This window comes from Sciurus vulgaris, assembly GCF_902686455.1.
Source record: "Sciurus vulgaris genome assembly, chromosome: 2".
NCBI classification, from domain to species: Eukaryota; Metazoa; Chordata; class Mammalia; order Rodentia; family Sciuridae; genus Sciurus; species Sciurus vulgaris.
Genome location: NC_136462.1, coordinates 120,691,615 through 120,715,694, shown reverse-complemented (window position 1 = coordinate 120,715,694; position 24,080 = coordinate 120,691,615). Strand labels below are relative to the sequence as shown.

Genomic DNA, 24,080 nt, shown 5'->3' with positions numbered 1-24,080 from the left:
TGACAGAGATGGAGGCCACCCATGGGGCCAATGGCATGAACTCTCACGTACCAGATCTGATCTAATCACTACTTCCTCTGCCAAATGTTCAACTTCCCAATTAACAAAGATCAGCTGGGAACTCTGGATAAGCCATTCCTTGAGGAGACCAACTTAACTACATTGAACCCCTTCCATTCTGGAAGGACCAGAGTTCATGCTCACAGAAACGACATATATTTCAGGCATGGGTTTGCCTTTCCTGCCCTAGGGTCTCAGCCAACCCCACTATCTCAGGGGTTATGGGGTGTTTGATCCACTGGCATGGGGTCCTACATAACTGCACCAGACTGGGAATCCATGGCTATGGTATTTAGTATAGGTCATGTCCAGTGCTGTGCCACCCAGAAGATGCTTGTCTGATAAGAACGTGGGGCATCTGCTGAAGGCACAATTGAAGCAGGGACAATACTAAGATGGGGGTGCCATCCTCTAGGATACAAAATGTGCATTGGGTCAGTATAAGGGGAATAATGCTCAGGCACATCCATGTATCCTCAAACCCTTACTAACAGATCCGTCTGCCCCAAGTATTTGGGATTATACAAGCATGAGTAATATGGATTACTGATATGGGTGATTATACATTGGCTTTTCAAGTCCAATGCTCCTTTCTTCTTAGAGGTACATCAAATTATTCCTTTTGAGGGTCAACAATTATTTTGTATTGACATAAGTATACAGTACACATAAGTTCTAATTCTATGTGTGTAATTTTATTTTATTTTTTTGTCTTTTTTTTTGGGTGCTGGGGATTGAACCCAGGGCCTTGTGTTTACAAGGCAAGCACTCTACCGACTGAGCTATCTCCCCAGCCCCTGTAATTTTATTTTGTATTTCTTTTTTCCCCCAACAGGACTGGTGGTTAAAATAAGATTTCCCCCTTTCTTTTTATTTTGAAATAATTTAATATATACTGAAATATCTCAATTCTAGTGCAAGAAAAAACTTTTTTTTTTTTTTTTTTTTTTTTTTGCTTTAAGCCATTCAGGAGAATGTTGCCAATAGTACGCTGTCTACCATGAGAATTCTTTAATGTGTATTTCCTGTGAACAGCAATAGTTTCTTTCATAAATACAATGTATCCATCAAAACCAGGTCAATTGATGATGATACTTTACTACAATCTAACACATGGATGCCATTTGAATTTCACTACTTATCCCAGAATAATGTCCTTGCAAAAGAATCCAACCTAGGATCACACACTACTTTGGGTTTTTCATCCCTCTTTAGTCTTCTTTAGTCTGGAATAGTTCCTCAGTCTTTCCTTGACCTTCATGACCACTTTTGAAGATAATAGGCCAGTTATTTTTAGATTGTCTCTTGATCTGGGTTTGTTTGATGTAACCTCAAGTCTAGAATCAAGTTATGCATCTTTGACAGAAACATCACAGAAATGATTCTGTTCTTCTCACTCCATCCTCTCAGGTGGTACACGATTTCCATTTATTGTGTTACCTTTGATGTTAACTTGATTTACTTAAGATGGTGTCTTCCAGCCTTCTTAAAAATCAGAATCTAAGATAAGGGTGCTAAGTAGGCTCCTTGTTTTAGGATGTTGTGCTCCCAGTCCCTCTCAGAGTACAGAGCTAGTAAATACATGTTGTATAATTCATGTACTTATACATGTATTTTATCTATTTATATCAAATGAACACCATGGATTTGCTCCAAAATCTCCCATTCCAAACTAACACTACAAGGTTCGCTCTAGTTTCTCCATTACTGCATTTGTCCTTTCATTTTTAATTACAAGAAACTTGCTTCCATTAACTTTTCTTTTTTTTTTTTTTGTACTGGGAATTAAACTCAGGGGCACTTGACCACTGGGCCTCATTCCCAGTCCTATTTCATATTTTATTTAGAGACAGGGTCTTACTGAGTTGCATAGGCCCTTGCTTTTGCTGAGGCTGGCTTTGAACTCGAGATCTTTCTGCCTCAGCCTTCTGAGATGCTGGGATTACACGTGTGCACCCAGAAGCTTCCATTAGCTTTAACATATTTATTTATTTATTAAATCAAAACATTTATTTATTTATTCATTTATTTATTTATTTATTTATTTATTTATTTATTTATTTATTTATTTATGTGGTGCTGAGGATGGAACCCAGTGCTTCACAGGTGCTAGGCAAGTGCTCTCCCACTGAGCGACAACCCCAGCCCCTATATTTACTTATTTGATCCATATTTTCTTCCACACCTCCATGAACCCTCTCCTTGTCTTGGACTCTGATAGTCCCAGGTGAGTGGCTACCATTGCCACCTCCACTTTGCTGTGGAAACCTCTTCATATTTGGGCTCCAACACCCAGCTCTTGCCACTCTCTCTCTCCCCACAGTGGACTCCCTCCTCACTCTACCCACTGGTAAGACAGGGCTACCTACTGAGCCTACTGGTAAAATGGGGCTTTTTAAAGCCAAGAGATTAAGAACGTGCACTATAAATTGCAACTATGATGAAATCAGTCATACATCTTCACATAGGCCTGCCTGAGGAACAAACCTAACAATATTCTGAACTTATGTTGGAGTTTTAAAAATACCAGTTGTGTTTCAGCATAAAATCTACTTGGAACTTATTTTTGTATATGGTATAAAATGGGACACCAGCACCATTTGTTGTATAATCAACCTTTTCTCACTGAATTAAATTTTCATTGTTCATACATTATATTTTTATAAACATATCTATTCTTGGACTTTCTATTCTGTCCCACTGGTTTATTTGTCTATTCCTATACCAATGTTATACGGATGTCTATTTCTATACCATTTTATACTGATACTATTTGCAGGTACATTGTTCCTTCTAAATGAATTTTAAGATAATTTAAAAGAAATCTGTTGGGATTATAATTGGAATTTTATTAGTTTTATATAAATCTGTGGAGAGTTGACTTTTTTGTGACATTAAGTCTTGATATACAAGAATGAACAATGGAGGCCATAGCTTATTCTTTGTACAGATATTGTTCCATTTATTTATTCAACATAATTTTTGAGCACCTGCTACACACCAGGCACTGTTCTAGATGTGAACAACAGACACAGTTCCTGTATTTTTGAAGCTTACATTCTAGCAGTGGTGGGAGACAGGTAATAAATAAATATATAAAATGTATGTTTTATACATATATACTGAAGCTTATATTGTGGTAGGAAGAGATGACTAATATACCCAGAATATAGGTTCCAAATCTGCAGATTCAACTAACCACAGATAAAACGTATTTGAAAAAAATTGCATCTGTCCTGAAATTTTAAAGTCATTGTTCCCTAAATAATGCAGTATAACACAACTTACATTGTATTGGGTATTTTAAGTGACCTAGAGAGTAAAGTATACAGGAAGATGTGTTTGGTTATATGAAAATACACCATTTTATGTAAGGGACTTGAACAACTGCAGATTTTGGTATCCTGAATGAGCGTGGTGGGTCCCCATGGATACTGAGGGAAACTGTATATAACAAGTAAGTAATACACAATATGGCAGATGTTGTTAAATGCCACGGTAAATAATGAATCCAGTTGAAGGGATGTAGAGTGATGGGAGGGGGATTGTTATGTAATTTAGGGTGATAAGGTGATGTGGTCATATCTGAGTATAGCTGTGAAGGAAATGAAGGAGTAATCTGTACATCACTCCTCAATGCAAAGGCAGGAACAAGCTTGGTGTGTTATCCTGGCAGAGGAAGAGCAAGCACCTCGCATGGCTAGAGTGGAGAGTCAGGGGTGGAGGGGCATGAGGTGGGAACAGAAAGGTAGCTTGGGGAGGGGAAGAGGGCATATGGAATAGAGCCTTGGAGACCGCAGAGAGGACTTTGGCTGTAAGTCTGAGTGAGAAGGGATATTAGCCTGAGATTTCATCAGAGGGGTAACACGATCAGATCAAAGTTTTCCAAAGATCATTTTGGTGGAAGAGGGTGGTGGAGGTGGTGAGAAGTGAGGGATTGATTGGCCTAGGTGAGGTGCGCCCATAGTCCACCAGAGGGCACCGCACAAGCGTCCAGTTACGCTGAGCTGCGACCACAGGTCCTTTTATTACTTACCTACGAATGATAGGTGTGATTCCCACCTACATAGCAATCTCCCCTCTCCATTTCGCTATTAGAACTTAGATTCTCTTCGGGACAGTAGTGCACCCAATCTCAAAGGAGAAATCGCGTTGGTGTAAGCATCACCTGCAATTCTGCGATGTTGGTCTTCTAATGTCATTGCCTTCCTTTGTTTCCAAGACTTTCCTAATCTCTCCATTAGCCTCCCCTCCTGTACACTTATATGCATCAACTAGTGTATTAATGTAGTCTGGGAAGACTGCTTTGCTGAGAGTGACTGGGTGCTCTCTGCCATTATTTCTTATGGAAACATTGCCTTTTAAACTTTTAACGCTGAATTAAAATGATGCTTTAAAAATTTAACTAATGTGAACTGGGGTTGTAGCTCAGTGGTTGAACACTTGCCTAGCATGTGTGAGGCACTGGGTTGTATCCTCAGCACCACATAAAAATAAGTAAATAAAATAAAGATATTGTGTCCATCTACAACTAAAAGAAAAAAAAAATTCAACTAATGAACATGGTGAAGAAATGTGAGATGTCCAAAAGAGTTTATAGCAGCACTGTCCAATAAAACCACAACACAAGCCACATATGTAACTTTAAATTTAAAATTACATACATACCCAATTTTAAATGTATAAAGAAGCAGGTGAAATTAAGTTTAATCATATATTTTATTTAACCCAACATATAAAAATATTATTTTAAAATATAATCAATTTTAAATATATATATATATATATATTTTTTTTTTAAGGTGGTGCTGGGAAACGAACCCACTGCCTCACACATGCTAGGAAAATGCTCTACAACTGAGCCACAACCCCAGTCCCTTAAATATATTTAATTAGATAGTTTACATTTATTTTTTAAAATTAAGTCTTCATAAACTAGTGAGCATTTTATACTCACAGCATATCTCCGTTTGGCCTGGTCACATTTCCAGGTCTTAATACCCACACGTGGCTGGTGTCAGCTGAACTGGCCAGTACAGGTTTGCAGTATGTGGAAGAATGTCTTATTCTCCTTCAGGATTCGTTATTCTCTTTCTTTCATTCTAGAACTCCTCCCCCAGGTAAACAATGCATGTGTATGTCCAGCTTGAGACACCGTTTCCCATCCACCTAAGAGTTAGGTGTAGCCACATCTTGGTTGTCTATTGCTGTGTAACAAGTGACTGCAAACTTAGTGGTTTAAAACGACACCCACTTATTATTTCAGAGTTCAGAGTTCAGAATCAGAAGTGTGGGTTTGGCTGGGTTCTCAGCTCAGGATCCCACAAGGCTGAAATTAAGGTGTCCACTGGCCTGGGACTTGTCGGGAGGTTCTGGGGAAGAACCTGTTTCTAAATTCATTTGGGTTGGCAGAATCCCATTCTTTGGGGCTGTAGATCTGAGAACCTGGTTCCCTGATGGCTCTGGGCTGCAAGCTCCTGTTTCTACAGAAGCTTGGAAGCCTTCACAGAGGCCCCTGTGACTTTCCCTTCTGCCCACCAGGTAGAAAAAAAGTGCTTCTACTGGGCTTAGGATTAGAATGGGCCCACGTGAATGATCTCCCATTTACCTTAGAACATAATCCCAGGAATAAAATTTGTCCTCAAGGGGGAAGGAAGGGATTTCTATATAAGAAGGAGGATCATTGAGGGAATTCTCAGAATTCTGCCTCTGTGCCGTGTGATTACGTTCTAATCAATGGAAAGTTAATGGCAACTCTATTCTTCTAGTTGTTCGGGTCAGAATACTGGGTGCCATCCTTGACCTCACTTTTCTTCACATTTCACTGGGCAGTCAGCAGATTGTGTCAGCTGTACTTTCCAAACACATTCAGAATTCAGGCCTTCTCACCACCTTCCATTATTTTATCTTGGGCTGGTCACCATCATTTCTCAGGTGAATCATTATAATAACCCCTTAATAGCTTTTCCCTCAGCCATCTGTTCTTTTTTTCTTTTTTGCTGTACTGTAGATTGAACCCAGGGTGATTGAACCTGGACAACAAGGTTCACTTTGATCTTCTTGTTAGTGACCTCTTGTCCTTCCATGCTACTCAATCCTTTCACCATAGGTCTCCTTACACATGCCAAAAATCCCTTAGGGCTTTTACACCTGCTATTATCTTTTCCTAGAATGTTCTTCCCTAAGATGTCTGCATAACTAACTCTCACATTTCCCTTTGGATCTTAATTCTAAATTTGCCTTTCTAGTGAGGTTTTTCATGTCCTCCTCTTTATATTCCCCTGTCTTACTTTTTTCTCCTTAGTACTATGCAACATTCTATATTTAAAAATTTTACATCTTGTTTGTCTCTCACTAATATGTAATTCATTAGAATAGGAATTCCCTCTTCTTCCCTTTCTTTTGTTCATTATCATATCATCCTGGCATGTGGTAAACATTCAAAATTGTTGGTTGAATGAATAATACTAAGAAAGGGAGATGAGAGAAGTGAAGGCATTCTAAGACCTTTGTTGTTTGGAAGGAAGGTAGTGACATAGATTATCTTTAAATTTTGCTAAGCCAGATGTGCACACTGTACTTTTAAGGGTTATCACTGAAAGGACAGAGATAGAATTGTGACTTCAACATCTATGGGAAGAAAAGGGCAAAGAAAAAAAAAAAGAAATTTTGATTAAACCAATGGAAGGCAGCAATGATGGAAAAGCAGCAAAGAAAAGATACAGTGAAAAGCAAGCATGAAGCTTCCAGATTCCTATAAAATAATTGGGGTAGACACCTAAATCCCTTCACAATCCTTCAAAAACCATACAGACAATGAGTTAAATCACCCCAGCCTGTAGCATGCTGCTCACCTGCAGCATCTCTCTGAGACAGAGAATACCTCAAACTTCAATTTATATGTAAATGGAGAGATAAATATCTGAAACCAGCAGAGCCAACTGCTAAGGCTTACAGAAATAGTCAGGGGAGTGGTTAGAGAGAGCAGAGAGCAGCTGGGTCCTAAGAGGTGGCTAAAAAATTGATAGCACTAGCAGGGATTGTGGAGAAGGAGCAGATTCTACTCAGAAAGAGGAAATAGGGAGGACAGATTTGAGACCTGTGGATCAGACCACTGGCTACTGTGTGATCAAAAGGAACATTTGTGAAAACTGATGATAGATAACTTTTAAAAATACCTATAGAATAAAACAACATTCCCTGATCATAATGCAATACAATTATACATTTTGGGGGGGGGGTAATAGGGATTGAACCCAGGAATGCTCTCCTGAGCTACTTTTTATGCTCTCCTGAGCCCTTTTAATTTCTTTTATTTTAAGACAGGATTTCACTAAGTTGCCCAGGTTAGCCTTGAACTTGAGATCCTCCTGCCTCACTTCCCGAGCTGCTGGGATCACAGGTGTGGGCCACTTCACCCGCCCCCTGCTTCCTGGGTGCTATGAGAGGAGTAGTGTTGTCCCACCACACCCTTCTGCCATGATGCTCCATCTCACCTTGGGCCCAGAGTGGGAAGCCATCTTATCTAGCAAAAATCAGAGGAGGTTGAGCCTCATGACACAGAGGCCTGACTTGTCGGGACTGGCAGACATGGAGGTCTGTCCCAGATTGCCAGCGGGTATGTGGCACTGTGGAAGTGGTTCCCTGCCTGGTTATATGATAGTTTCCCTGAGCAAATTGGCTCCCATAACTACCCCATCCTGTTCATCACAGAAGAAGCCCCTCCCGTTCCTGTCTCCTTTCCCTGTGTGACTATAAACAAAAGAGAGTTGGGCTACTACATGTTGTTAGAGGCCAGATCTGGTATGAGCAGATCCCATCACATGCCCTCTCATTTAAAAAAAGTATTGGCTCTTGTGTGTTTATTGTTTATGAGTAATTGATTGATTTATAGCCAACATCATCCTCCGCAGTTAACCCTTTTCTCATCTACTCGGGACGTGGCTGAGAAACCCCCACAGCCCAGAGCAATGGACTGAACTTATGAAACTATGAGCCACTCTTATAAGTTGTTCTTGTCAGATATTTTGGTTATAGCAACAAAAAGTTGACTGAAACACCTACCTCATCCCCCAAATCTGTCCTCACTTCAGTCACTTACCCTTGTTTCTAAAAGGCCAGTACATTGACTTGGACAGAGGTAAATATGAGAAGTTTGTCGTAAATAAATGATTGGAAACTAGTGGCACAAAACTAGTCCCATCAACTCAGGAAGTTGAGGCAGGAAAATTGCTTGAGCCCAGGTGTTTGAGGTCAACCTGGGTAATATAGTAAAAAATAAATGACATGTAAAAAGAACTAGTTTAGTTTGCTTTCTTCTTTAATGGAAAGCTTACTTATAGGACTCTGTGACTAGAATCCACGATGTTGGAAAAACCTTCTGAAGTCATAGTATCAATTCTTGAACCACAGTACTGGGCAGAAAAGGAATTTATTTCCTTAGAAGTAGAATTTCTATTTGCAGGATGAGATGGGCAAAGGAAGGGTATGGGGTTCATCAGGTGAACTCGATAATGGATGAGACTAGAGCTTAACTTCACTCGAAGACATAAAAGCAATAAGAATATTCAATAGGGTGACAGGTGGATCATGTAGCAGCTATTCTTACATTCAATTTGTTTAATTTACAGAATAATTTTATAAAAGACTTATTACTTAATACAATTTAGTATATACTAGAAAAATAAGTGAAACCATATTTCTTGTGTCCCTTCTGTTTATCTGGTCCTGGACCAGAAGCATTTTAATGGCTGCTGACAATAAACTAATCATCTGAGTTCAAAACTCAGCTCAGAAATTTCTAAGCCATATGATCTTGATAAATGTGACTCTATAGGGATTTTTAAAAAGTCTTGTTTTTAAAAATGAAAATGAAAACAGAAAAATATCTAAAAAGAACAAATCAATTCAACTCCTGTTCCTTAGGAAAAAGTCAATCAAGAAGACACACCCATTAGCTAACCCAACCAAGAACAAAAAGCAAAAGGCATAAATATGTACAAAAAGAAATGACAAGGGATATAACTATTGAATCAGAAGAAAAATTTAAAATTTTCAGTCACTACTTTTTATAAGTCTGGACAAACATATCTGAAAACCTACATTGAATAAATAATTTCTTAGGAAAAGTTTACCAGAATTGACCCCAGTAAAACAGAAAATTGAAATAAAGAATTAGCTCTCAGAAAGTCCCAAGGCCCATATGGATTCACAGGAAAATCTATCAAATCTTTGAAGCTATTTAAAGTGTTCCAGAGCTTAGAAAGGAAAACTCCCACTTTATTTTTAAACAGCCACATGGGGGCTGGGGGTGTAGCTCAGTGGTAGAGCATATGCTTAGTATGAGCAAGACCCTGGGTTCAATTCCCATTCCAAACAAATAAACAAACAAACCCAAAACAATAAGAAAAAACACTGCCCCCCCCCCAAAGAAAACAAAAAAAATTCCATGCATGTTAAAGAAAGTAAGAGGTAAAAAAGCACCATAATGCCCCTTTTGCTTTCCACAGTGTCAGTTACTCAGAGTCAACCACGGCGTGAAAATATTAAGTGGAAAATTCCAGAAATAAAAAAAAAAACGAAGTTTTAAATTATGCACCTTTCTGTCGGCAGGCCTTGCACCTTTCTGAGTAGCATGATGAAATCTGTCAATGTCCTATTCTGTCCTCATGTGTGCACGAATCCTCCCTTTGTCCAGCATCCATGCTGTGTATGCCACCAGCCTGTTCGTCACTTAGTAGCTATCTTGATTACCATATACTGGCATGGCATTCCAGTGCTTGTGTTCAAGCAACCCTATGCGGTAGTACAATGCTGCATCACAATGCCTATGTCACTCACCTTGTTTTCTCTCTACATCATCACATGAAAAAGGGTGAATACGGTATAAAAAGATAATTTTAAGAGAGAACATTCACATAATCTTTATTTCAATATATTATTATAATTTTTCTATTTTTATTGTTGTTGTTATTCTCTTGTGCCTAATTGATAAATTAAACTTTATCTTAGGTGTGTATATACGTATGTATAGGGGAAAAATACAGTGCTACATATAGGGTTGGGTGCTACATGGTACCAGGCATCCAATGGATGTCTTGGAATGGATCCTGGTGGATAAAGGGGACTACTGTAGACTTTAACATGTATTCACATATTCACCATTTCAGATGTCCTTCATTCTTTTCTGAAGATACATGTTTCATCTGGTTCTATGAGAAAAGAAATAGAAAGGAGAGAGGAAGTGACCTCTGTGCCAGAAACTGAAACTTTTCCAGATATTCCAGGCATGGTTTTGCTTGTTTCTCATTGACCAGAAAACTGATGGTCACCCAGTTGCAAGGGAGTTGGGAGATTGTAATATTTTAGTTGGGCACTTTTCTTGCACTGATGGATTCAGGGTTCTAGTAGTAAAGAAGAAAAGCAGCTGGGTGCACCTTACACCTGTAATCCCAGTGTCTCAGAAGGCTGAGGCAGGAGGATCATAAGTTCAAGGCCAGCATCAGCAACTTAGTGAGGCCCTGTCTCAAACTAAAAAATAAAATGGGCTGAGAATGTGACTCAGTGGTTAAGTGCTGCTGGGTTCCATCCCCAGAGAAGAGGGAGGAGGTGAAGGAAGTGGAAGTAGAGGAGGAAGAAAGGAGAAAAGAGTGGGTAGAGAGAAAGCTGTGACAGTTTGGTTTACTCTTTTGACCTTCCATTGGTACATGCATGGAACTCTTTGAGAAAGATAGTTCAGAAGTTTCATCTACACACTACATCCATCTCAAAACCCAGAATCTCTAGTTGATGCATCATTTTCTTCATTTAATCCTGATGTGAATCTTCATTGTCCATAATCTATAAACTAAAAGGCCAGTTATCTTCCCCCAACATGCCTCAGACAAGAGTGGGGAAGGAACTTCTTCGGGAAACTTCTCTATGGGAAAGGGAAGGAAGGCAGAAATCCCTGTTTTAAGCACTTCAAATCTCTGGCAAATATCAGATCTACAGCAGGTATCTGATTCTGCTGGACATGAGTGGCCTGTGCTCCCTTGCAGATAGGGATTAATTTCTTTACTCAAACCATCTACTCTGTAAGAAGAGCTCTGTTTTCTTTTGTAATCTATGGTATTGGGTCTATCTTGTTTGGTTCGTTATTCTCTTTAATCATATCTGAAATAAACTTGGGAGAGAGTAACCCTTCTTATTGTGTAAGATCAGGGATATGTGCTTGAAAAATTGACAGCTTTTGCCAGCCAGGTTTTTACATTTTTATTTTTGGTGATATGATTCCCTTGAAAGCATTATAGGCTCCCAGTATATTTGCCTCTGGTTGCTTCTGTGTGTGAGTAATCATAGCCAAAAACCTACATAGCCATGCATGAAGGTCCTCCTCTATTTCCTGTTGGCCCCTGTGTTCTGTCTATCCCTCTAACCTTTGACTTTCTGTTTACTGACTTGAGATAACTTGAAAAAACAGACTCTAGTGGGAGATCACTTTGCAGAGCCCACTTCCTCTGTTCAGTAGTGGATTTTTAAAGGAAGATGAGTAGGAAGACCCGGGACAGCAGTTTTATCTTCTTTCAAAGTATTGCTTGACCTGCAACCACCATTTCTGTTTGGAGCACAGTAACAATGTGAATCTCCAAATAATGAAATGCTCAAAGTAGATTGGAAGGTTATGGCAGAGAATGCCTTCCTTAATGAAGTGGTACTTCCTTCCCTTTCTCCTTTAGCCTGGATAATTCTGGTTGAATCGATCTCTTTCAGGAATTAATTAAAGTGGAACAACGTCATCAGCACATACTAACCTTCTGAATTATTTGTTATTTCCCTTAATATTACAAACTTTGTTGACGTGTGACGTCTCTCATAAAAATAGCAGATTGATCAAATGTTTCACCACTGCAAAATAAGGCTATCAGTATTCCAGTTCTGCAGTCTCTACACTGTCACTGTCCAAAGTTCCATCTCTACCACTCAACAAAGTTCACATTTCAGATTATATGACTTGTAGCCTTCCACTTCAGTGTGCTAAATTCTCTATTTGATAGGATTGCATTTGACTGCATTTAACAGAAATCCATCAAAGTGGCTTAACCTAATAAGGAGTCTACTTTTCTTATATTATAAGGAGTCTGGGACAGACAGTCTGGGGCTGGAGCAGCAGTTGAAGGAATCAGGCTCTTTTTATTTATCCTCATTGTGCGTCTTTTGGCTTCATGATTACAAATAGTTCTATTTATTTGGGGTATGGTGTCTGCTTTGCAGGTAGGAAAAGGGGATGAAGAAAAGCACAATGCACAGTAGAACTGAGTCTGCTCCCTCTTTTTTTGGGGGATGGGGGGAGGGTGTACCAGGGATTGAACTCAGGAGCACTTAACCACTGAGCCACATCCCCAGGCCTTTTTATCTTTTATTTTGTGACAGGATCTCTCTAAATTGCTCAGGACCTCGCTAAGTTGCTGAGACTGGCTTTGATCTTGTGATCCTCCTGTCTCAGCCTCCAAGCTGCTGGGATTACAGACATGCATCACTATGCCTGGTGAGTCTATCCCCTTTTTAATGTTTATTTTTAATTGCATAATTAATAGCTATTCCAGAAATCAGCTAGTAACTTTCACTTCCATCTCATTGGCCACAATGTCACCCTTAACTCCAGGAGAATGTAGGGAGATGAATATTTTTGAACTATGTATAAAATGGAGTTTCTATAAGTAAGTAAGAGGAGAATAGATGTTGAATAGACAAAACCAGGTCTGCCAGAACAATGCAAACTTGTTTACAAAGAAAAAAATTTGTTTTGGTACAGGGGATTGAACTCGGGAGTATTTTGCCACTGAGGTGCATGGCCAGTCTTTTTTATTTTTTAAAACAATGTTTCCCTAAGTTGCTGAGGTTGACCTTAAATTTGTGATCCTCCTGCTTCAGCCTCCTGAGTCACTGGGATTATAGGAATTCATGACTGTAACCAGTCAAGAAATGAAATTTCTTGGCTCAAGTCACTGAAACGTCCAGAGATTGTGCCAATTTGTTCCAAAACTTACTGAAATCACCAGTAACCCTGTTAATCTCCAGCCCTTTACTCTGCCTTACTACTCCATGATGTCAGAATAGTCTGAGGCTGGCTCCCTGAAGAGTCCATCAATGGCTTGCTGGGATTCATGTCCAATAAGCAATACAGAGGATCAGGATCCCAGCGTTCGTGGCTACTGTGCTGAACCCATCACAGGACTGTACTGATTGGATTCGCCAATGTGGTAAGTTTCAAATGTAAATCTAGGAAGAAATAATTCTAGGAGCTACATGGATTGATCCCCAAAAGGAAAGTATTGACTGTTGAAAAGAGACCAGTGATCTCTGGATAGGGAGATGGGGAAAATGATGATAAGAAGACAACCAGCAAATGTTCTCTGGGATGGCTAAAGAAAGAGCTCATCAGAAGGGGGTTTAGTTACCACCAGAATCACAGAAAATAGGACAGTCTCTGAGATGACATTGCCAGTGTTCATCTGGGCACTGCTGGGAAAGAGGGAGCCCTGGTCGAAGGTCATGGTCCTGTCCAGTTTCAGGTTTTCATCTTTACCGTGAAGGTCTTGGAAGCAAGTTCCTCTTCTTTGTCAGAAGTACATTCCTTGTCTTTTTTATCCCCTCTTCTGTGCTGGTGCTTGGCTCTCTAGTCTACTGATTATATTTGGTTTCTGTTGATGTTTTCTTAAAGAGAGAGAGTGTCCTAATCAGAAATCATAATGCCTGGCAGCTGTGGTTGATAGCATGAATCAATTTATCAGTATTCTGGTGTTGATATTGATTTCTGATTCACTGCATATGCAGAAACTCTTTTCTGAGCCTGTGTGGCTGAGTACCACAGAAGTCCTGGTGTTTTCAAGATATCTGACAACTTGTGAGTTTGTGAGCAACCAGATGATGCATTTCTCTTAGAGACCCCCACGTTGCCAGGTGTCCAACTCATCACCTACTTCTTGGGTATTAGTTTGAGGCCTCAGAGTTCAGCATTTTATGCTGGAATCCCATTATGTGTGTCATTCCTGATTTTGGTAAGGCTGGGTTTCAGCTGTTACAAAATTCTTTTTCATCTTAACATCTCTTGCTGTGAGCTTCATAACATGACTTGCTGCCCTCTGGTCTTAGAATAGAAGAGCTATGAGGCAAGCTTGAATCTCACTTCATCAGACATTTCATCCTTAAAAGAGAATGTCTAAATATTCATATGAAAATTTACTCATGCTCATTAGTCATAAGGAATATGTAAATGAAAACCAAACTGAGATGCTACTTAATACCCATTGGAATTACTTAAAAAGACTAATAATACCAAATGTTGGCAAGGATGTGGAGAAACTGAGCCTCCTTTATAGTTCCAGTGGGAGTGTAAATTGGTACAGCCACTGGGAAGTCTGGCGTTCTAATACCGAACCTACACTTATCTTACATCCCAGCAATTCTATTCCTAAGTACTTTACTTATACAACGGTAATGTATACACATGCTCACAAAAAGACATGTTCAAGAATTTTCATTATTCTCACAAGATCTAAATGGAAAATAACCCAAATATGTATGAACACTAGCATTAAAAAATACATTGTTATTATACCTATATTGTGAGATACCATAATGCAATGAAAGTGAAGGAACTACTGTTATTCACAGCAACCTGCATGAACCTGGTTAACATAATTTCTAATGAAAGAAGTCAGACACAAAAGATTATATGTACAGGGGATTATTCCATTTAGAAGAAGTTTAGAAACAGACAAAACTAATTTATGATATAGAAGTTAGAGTAATGTTTACGTTTGGGGGAAGAGTGGGTTATGACTGGTAGCAGCAGGAGAGGGGCTTCAGAGGTGTTGTTAAGGTTTTTATTCTTTTTTTTTTCTTTAAAAATGTTTTCGTCATACATGTATATAGGGTAATAACGTCTGTCTCATTCTACCATCCTTCCATCCCCACTGCCCCACCCCTCCCATCACTCCCCTCTGCATGATCCAAAGTTCCTTCATTCTTCCCTACCCACCTTTCACCATGGATCAGCATCTGCTTATCAGAGAAAACATTTATCTTTTGGTTTTTGGGGATTGGCTTATTTCACTTAGCATGATATTCTCTAGTTCCATCCATTTACCTGCAAATTCCATAATTTCATTCTTCTTTAAGGTTGAGTTATAGTCCATTGTATATATGCACCACTTTTTTTTATCCATTCATCTGTTGAAGGGCATCTAGGTTGGTTCCATAGTTTAGCTATTATAAATTGAGCTGCTATAAACATTGATGTGGCTGTGTCACTGTAGTATGCTGATTTTAAGTCCTTTGGGCATAAACTGAGGAGTGGGATAGCTGGGTCAAATGGTGGTTCCATTCCAAGTTTTCTTAGAAATCTCCATACTGGTTTCCAAAGTGGTGGCACCAATCTGCAGTCCCACCAACAATGTATGTACAATGTACATTTTCCCCTACATCCTCACCAACACTTATTATTATTACTTGTATTCTTGATGATCGCTATTCTGACTGGCATGAGATAAAATCTTAGTTTTGATTTGCATTTCTCTAATTGCAAGAGATGAACAGTTTTTCATATGTTTGTTGATTGATTGTATTTCTTCTTCTGTAAAGTGTCTGTTCAGTTCCTTAGCCCATTTATTGATTGGTTTTTTTTTTGGTGTTAAGTTTTTTGAGTTCTTTATATATCCTGGAGATTAGTGCTGTATCTAAGGTGTGTGTGGTAAAGATGTTTTCCTATTCTGTAGGTTCTCTCTTCATGTATTGATTGTTTCCTTTGCTGAGAAGAAACTTTTTAGATTGAATCCATCCCATTTATTGATTCTTGATTTACTTCTTGTGTTTTAGAAGTCTGTTGAGAAAGTCAAGTCCTAAGCTAACATAATGAAGATTTGGGCCTACTTTTTCTTCTATTAGGTGCAGGGTCTCTGTTTTAGTGCCCAAGTCTTTGATCCCTTTGAGTTGACTTTTGTGCAGGGTGAGAGATAGAAGTTTAACTTCATTTTGCTGCACCATTTGTTGAATAGTCTATCTTTTCTCCAACATACATTTTTGGCACCTTTGTGTAGTATGCAATAACTGTATTCATGTGGATTTATCTCTTTGTCTTCTGTTTTGTACCATTGGTCTACATGTCTATTTTTGTGCCAATACCATGCTGTTTTTGTTACTATTGCTCTGTAGTATAGTTTAAGGTATGGTAGTTTAATGCCTCCTGCTTCCCTCTTCTTGCAAAGGATTGCGTTGGTTATTCTGGGCCTCTTATTTTTCCAAATGAATTTCATGATTACTTTTTCTATTTCTATGAAGAATATAATTGGGATTTTAATAGGGATTGCATTAAATCTGTATAACACTTGTGATCGTATGGCCATTTGACAATATTAATTCTGCCTATCCAAGAGCATGGGAGATGTTTCCATCTTCTAAAGTCTTCTTCAATTTCTTTCTTTAGTTTTCTGTAGTTTTCATTGTAGAGGTCTTTCACCTCTTTTGTTAGATTGATTCCCAAGTATTTTTTCTTTAGTCTATTGTGAATGGGGTAGTTTTCCTAATTTCTTTTGTAGTGGATTCGTCGCTTAAATATAAAACTACATTTGATTTATGGGTATTGATTTTATATCCTGTTACTTTGCTGAATTCATTTATGAGTTCTAGAAGTTTTCTGGTGGAATTTTTTTGATCTAAGTATAGAATCATGTTGTTGGCAAATAGTGATAGTTTGAGTTCTTTTTTTCCTATTCGTGTGCCTTTTATTTTCTTCACCTGATTGCTCTGGCTAGTGTTTCAAGGACAATGTTGAATAGAAGTGGTGAAAGAGGGCATCCCTGTCTTGTTCCAGTTTTTAGAGGGAATGTTTTCAATTTTTCTCCATTTAGAATGATGTTGGCCATGGGCTTGGCATAGATAGCTTTTACAATGTTGAAGAATATTCCTACTAGCCCTAGTTTTTCTAGTGTTTTGAATGTGAAGAGGTGCTATATTTTGCCAAATGCTTTTTCTGCATCTATTGAGATAATTATATGCTTTTTGTCTTTAAGTCTATTGATGTGATGTATTATGTTTACTGATTTTTTAAAAATTTATTTTTATTGTAAACAAATGGGATACGTGTTGTTTCTGTTTGTACATGGAGTAACAGCATACCATTTACATATTCATACATTTACATAGAGTAATGATGTTTGATTCATTCCATTATTTTTTCCTTCCCCCCACCCCTCCCACCTCTCTTTTCCTCTATACAGTCCCTCCTTCCTCCATTCTGGCCCCCCTCCCACCCCCATTACGTGTCATCATCCGCTTATCAGTGAGATCATTCGCCTTTTGGATTTTTGAGATTGGCTTATCTCACTTAACATGATATTCTCCAATTTCATCCATTTGCCTGCAAATGCCATAATTTTATTATTCTTTATAGCTGAGTAATATTCCATTGTATATATATACCACAGTTTCTTTATCCATTCATCAATTGAAGGGCATCTAGGTTGGTTCCATAGTCTGGCTATTGTGAATTGAGCAGCTATGAACATCGATGTGGCTGTATCTCTGTAGTATGCTGATTTTAAGTCCTTTGGATATAGGCCAAGGAGTGGGATAGCTGGGTCAAATGGTAGGTCCATTCCAAGTTTTCTAAGGAATCTCCACACTGCTTTCCAGAGTGGCTGCACTAATTTGCAGTCCCACCAGCAATGTATGAGTGTACCTTTTTCCCCACATCCTCTCCAACACCTATTGTTGCTTGATGTTTATTGATTTCTGTATGTTGAACCAACCTTGCATTTCAGGGATGAACCCCACGTGGTCATGGTGCACTATCTTGTTAATATGTTTTTGTATGAGATTTGCCAGAATTTTGTTGAGAATTTTTGCATTTATGTCATCAGGAATATTGGTCTGAAGTTTTCTTTCCTTGATGTGTTTTGGAATAAGGGCGATCGATGCCAGCCTCAGAATGAGTTTGAAGGGGCTCCCTCTTTTTCTATTTCATGGAATAATTTGAGGAGTATTGGTGTTAATTCTTCTTTAAAGGTCATGTAGAACTTGGCTGAGAATCTGTTTGGTCCTGGTCTTTTCTTAGTTGGTAGGTTTTTGATGGTGTCTTCTATTTCACAGCTTGAAGTTGATCTGTTTAGATTGTGTATGTCCTCCTGCATCAGTTTGGGTAGATCATGTGATTCTAGAAATTTGTTGATGTCTTCAAGTTTTCTATTTTATTAGAGTATAAATTTTCCAAAATAGTTTCTATTTGTCTTTTGTATTTCAATAGTATCCATCATATTTCCTTTTTCATCACGAATTTTAGTAATTTGAGTTTTCTCTCTCTTTCTCTTTGCTAGTGTGACTAAGTGTTTATCAATTTTATTTATTTTTCAAAGAACCAACTTTTTCTTTTGTCAGTTTTTTCAATTGTTTCTTTTGTTTCAATTTCATAGATTTCATCTCTGATTTGAATTATTTCCTGTCTTCTGCTGCTTTTGGTGTTGATTTGTTCTTCTTTTTCTAAGGCTTTGAGATATAATTTTAGTTCACTTATTTGTTGAGTTTTTATTCTTTTAAAGTATGAACTCAACATAATGAACTTTGCTCTTAGCCCTGACTTCATAGCGTCCCAGTGATTTTGATATGTTGTATCGGTGTTCTCATTTACCTCTAAGTATTTTTATTTCATCCTTGGTTTCTTCTTTTATCCATTCATCATTCAATAGCATGCTATTTTGTCTCCAGGTGTTGGAGTAGCTTCTGTTTATTTTATCATTGATTTCAAGTTTCATTTTGTTATGATCTGATAGAATGAAGGATAGTATTTCTATTTTTTTGTGCTTGCTGAGAGTTGCTTTGTGACATAACATATGGCCTATTTTAGAGGAGGATCCATGTGCGGCTGAGAAGAAAGTATACTTGCTCGATGATGGATAAAATACTCTATATATGTCTGTTAAGTCTAAATCATTGATTGTACTATTTAATTCTATAGTTTCTTTGTTTAATTTTTGTTTGGAAGATCTATCCAGTGGTGAAAGAGGTGTGTTAAAGTCACCCAGTATTATTGTGTTGCAGTCCATTTGATTCTTGAAATTGAGAAGGGTTTGTTTGATATACGTTGACACTTCATTGTTTGGGGCATATATATTTACAATTGTTATGTCTTGTTGATGTATGATTCCCTTAAGCAGTATGAAATGTTCACCTTTATCCCTTCTGACTAACTCTGGTTTGAAGTTTGCTTTGTCTGATATGAGGTGGGAACCCCTGCTTGTTTATGCAGTCTATGTGAGAGATATGTTTTTTTCCCCGACCTTTCACCTTCAGTCTGTGGATGTCTTTTCCTAGGAGGTGAGACTCTTGAAGACAGTATATTGTTGGTTTTTTTTTTAAAAATCCAATCTGCCACTCTATGTTTTTTTCATTGATGAGTTTAAGTCATTAACATTCAGGGTTATTATTGAGATATGATTTGTATTCCCAGTTATTTTGGTTTATTTTTGGTTTTTAACTTGACTTAGTTTCTCCTTCAATTGACCTTTCCTTTAGTGTGTTTCCTCCCTTTGCTGGTTTTCTTTTTTTTTTTTTTTTTCATTTTCTCATTATAATGTGTCTTGGTGTGGGTCTGCTGTAATTTTGTATATTTGGGGTTCTGTAAGCCTCTTGTAGTTGATTTTCCATTTCATTCTTAAGATTTGGGAAGTTTTCTGATATTATATCATTGAAAAGATTGTGGGACTAGGGATGTAGCTCAGTTGGTAGAGTGATTGCCTCATATGCCCAAGGTCCTGGGTTCAATCCCCAGCAACACACACACACACACACACACACACACACACACAATAATGAATAAATAAAATAAATAAATGAATAAAAAAGATTGTGCATTACTCTGATGTGTATCTTCATGCCTTCATCTATTCTGATAAATCTTAAATTTGTTTTTCTCATGTTGTCCCATATTTCTTGGAATTTCCATTCATGGTTTCTTATTATTTTCTCTGTGTGGTCAACTTTATTTTCAAGAGTATATATTTTGTTTTCATTATTTGAGGTTCTGTCTTCCAAGTGGTCTAGTCTGTTGGTGATACTTTCCATTGAATTTTTAATTTGGTTTATTGATTCATTCATTTTGAGGATTTCTGCTTGATTCCTTTTTATAATCTCTGCCTCTTTATTGAAGTGATCTTTCACTTCCTGCATTTTCTCTCCAATACCATCCTTTATTTTGAAGATCAATCTATGTATTTTCTAAACTACTTCTTTGACATTTCTTTTACTGTTTATCTATTCTATTCTATTGTTGGAACATCTTGGTTTGTTTGAGGCACTTTGTTCCCTTGGTTTTTCATGTTACTTGTGTGCTTTCTCATCTAGTGGTATAGAGCTGAGGCAGTATAGCTTGTACCCTGTAGTCTTATAGTGTCCCTGAAAGCTTCCAGTATGGTAGTTTCCCTGAAGGCTTCTCCACTTATAAGGGGGAGATCAATATTAATAACACCTAATGCAAACGGTATAACACCTTAAACCAAATGGCTCCTATTAAGGCATTTACAGTTTTGTCACAATAGACAGAAATGATGTGTTCAATTATTGTCTACAATGTAAGCAGTTAGTTTGCTAAGAGGGTTTACCATTTCAAATGATGGACAATGAGGGAAAAGAAGTAGTGTTAGATGTGATGCTTATGAGGGAGAGGTAGAGAAGATAGAGGTAAAAATTTATAGTAAGAGCGAGGGAGGAATTAATAGAGGTTGGTTGTTAGTATGAGAGAAGTGAGAAAGAGAATCTAGGGAGACAGGGAGGTGAGAGAAAAAATATGTACAGATTTTTTAAAAAAAGTAAATATATAAGATTACACAACAAAATTGTCATATACTATTCAGACATCCCATTCCTCAATAAACTGATGCATGAAAAATATTTGGATTCAAAAATGGTAGAGGTGTGAGAGAGAGGGCAAAAAAAATTTTAAAGGGAGGAAAGTCTCAATGTAAAATTGAATGATTGCTTCTGTTATCTGTCAAAAATTTTCTCAGCTTCCCTTCTCCACTGATAGGTGGGGTTGGCTGAAGTTTGATGTTAGTGCCAGTCCTGTGGGTGCTGAACCAGTTGGGTGGATGAGCTGATAGCAAGATGCCCTCACACCCTCTTACAGTCTTCCCACTCATTGTAGCTGGTCCCTTTCATCCCTGCACACTTCAGGATTCACTGGGCTGGAGAGAGCCCAGTGTTCTCCAGTTTCTTCAACTTCTGCTTCCCCCAGGGTACTCCCCCTAGTCTCCAGCTTTCCACAGGCTTGCCAGACCCAGACTGGCACACGCAACCCCAGCTGCAATTTGATGGACCTGAGCTTCAGCTTCCCCAGGCCCTGTCTTGCTATAGTCCCAAGATCTTAATGCCCCTTCAACTTGCAGAGAGACCACCAAGGATGCACTCACACATAGGAGCAACCCTGCAAAGAGGCAGCCAGATACCACACTGAGCAGAAAGACCTCAGGTACACCAGACCTGCAGGCACCCCAATATATCTCTAGGCCCTGATCTGAGTCCCCAGACCTTCATGGCCACGCCCCAGAGATTGTGGGAACTGCAGCAGAAAACCTGTAGGCCCTGGCTGTTGTCTCAAGATGGTGGCAACTGTGTGTAACCAAACCTGCGGGACTGTAACAATGGACTTCCAGGCAACAGAGGGCAGCAGGCGATCCACTGGTGTCTGTGAGGGGTCTGCGGGTTAAGGACAGTTGATTGGTAGGTGGACATTGGGCAGTGTGAGATGGATAGGTGAAAGGCAGGCAATGGGCAGGCAAAAGTTGGGCAAATGGGCTAATGGTGAATGATAAGTGGTGGTCAGTGAGTGATCCACACTCAAAAGGCAGGCAATATGGTGACAGATAGCAGGTGGCAGACAAATGGGGTAAACAGAAGGGGACTGGTGGACAGCGACAACTGTCTTGCTTGAATCCTGAGTTATGGAGCAAAAAGGAATGCAGCCTACCTCTAGTCCGATATCTTGGATCCCCACGGTTTTTATTCTTAATCTGGGCAGTGATTACATAGATGTGTTCACTCTGAAAATCCATCAAGTTGTGCTATTATAATTTGTATGCTTTCCATGGCTGGGCTTGCTCATACGTCTGTAGGTGGTCTGGCAGACAGCTAACTTAGACTGACTTCAGTTGGGGCAATTCAAGAGACTGGGCTCTACAACACATCTGACATACTTTCATGATAATAGTAGAGGTGCACAAAGGGAGTTCCAATGTTAGAGTTCATTTCAAGCTTCTGCTTCCATCATATCAACCAATATTCCATCTGTCAAAGTTACATGGTGGAAGCTAGTTAGATTCAAGGGGCAGTGCAGGCTGTTCCACTCTTAATGGGAGGGACACTGCCAAATTCCATAATAAAGGCCTCAGCTGCATGGGCAGTGATGCATAATCTACCACAATCTTAGAGAAAGAGAATTGAATAGTTAGTGACCAGATAATGAACACATATAATAACTGAGAGAAACACAGGGTGATTTAGGGGCATAGAAGAGGGAAAGCTCCATATTTTAGCTCATATTAAAAATTATTCTTAAAAAAAATATTCTTTGAGGCCCTACACCTGCCCGGAGCCTTGTTGCACTAAACCGCAGTGTGTCTGTGCCCCAGGACGTGTGGAGATGGTCCATCAGGGGAACTGTAAGTACCAGGCCTAGAAAAATGAGACAGTCTGTAAGACAGAGACTGGTGCTGGGAAGCTGCTTCAATGATGGCCCAGATGCGGCAAGAACAGCAAGCCCAAACTCTCTTCCTGACTCCAGAGTGGGATGAACCTACAGATTTTTTTTATCAATTACAGTGGCAGTGATAAGGACATTGATGCTGAAGATAGCAAGACCGAGAAGAGCCTGGACATGCCCTCGTCCCCCATGAGAAAACAGAGCTCTTCCTATTTCAATAGAGACACTACTGAAGAGGAGTCTGAGTCCTTGAATGACTTTGACTTCCTTCACAAGGCTGAAGAAACTGCAAGATGAAGCCAAGATTACCTTCGCCTTGGCCAACCCCATGGACAAGATGCAAGTGGAGGTGGAGAAACAGAACAGGAAAAAGTCTCTGTAACTGATCTCCTCATATCAGGATGAGGGTACTCATGATCTCCTCACCTACCTCATATCAGGGAGTGCTTGATGAAGAGAAGCCTGAAGCCCCCAGACCTGCGTGGTGTGACCCTGGCCAGTTGCAGGTGATAGTCAATGCCCTCCACTCCCAGCTCGAAAGCTTGAATGAAGAGTTGGTGAAGTTGCTCCTCACCAAGACCAACTGCATACAGAGCAAGATGCCATGATGGTGGACATCAAAGTCTTGACCAGACATGCTGAAATCAGCAGAAGCACATGGCAGAGAAGATGCCTGCAAAGTGAGGAACCATCAGCCAGAGCCCAGAGGAGTTGACCTTCGTTCTGGTTTGAAGTGCTGTTGCTGAAAGTGGCGCAGAGTCAGACAAACTGCTGTGTCAGTATGGATGATGTCTGAAGCTTTATGTTCAATGATCTGCCTTTGCTTCTTAATTTATTTTAATTTTTTACTTGTGCCACTTAATATTAGGCATTTTAATAAAATATTGTTATAAAAAATATACTGTACTTACACAGTCACAAATCATGGTTGATCATAGGGTGGTTTTAACTGTATTTTTACTTGTTTAGAGGTTTTCAGTTGGAGCAGTGTTTTGCATTGACTACTTCATCCTTCGCTGTAGTTTTAAGAACTGTAAATGACAGTGCTACACATTCCTGCCTCCTTGTGAAGTGGTAGCTCTCCCTAATATGTACCTCAATCAGTTTTCAACATTTTGTGAATGTTGACTACTGAAGTTCATTTTCAGATGTGCTGTTAGCATTATGTTGGCTTCAGAAAGTTTCTTGAAAGTTTTACATATAAATATGTAAAAAAAATTAAAACTTTGTTTAAAAATTATGCATGGAAAAACTCATGAATAGACCTGTCCCCTTCAGGACTGTGAATTTC

The 24,080-nt window shown here is 38.9% G+C and overlaps 1 pseudogene across 1 annotated transcript; it reads left to right on the top strand.

The window, feature by feature from the left end:
• The first annotated feature begins 22,729 nt into the window (after window positions 1-22,729).
• On the top strand, window positions 22,730-23,473 carry LOC306653282 (schwannomin-interacting protein 1-like; annotated as a pseudogene). The gene is made up of 2 exons: window positions 22,730-22,971; window positions 23,196-23,473. The product of its transcript is annotated as a schwannomin-interacting protein 1-like (transcript).
• Window positions 23,474-24,080: the final 607 nt, after the last annotated feature.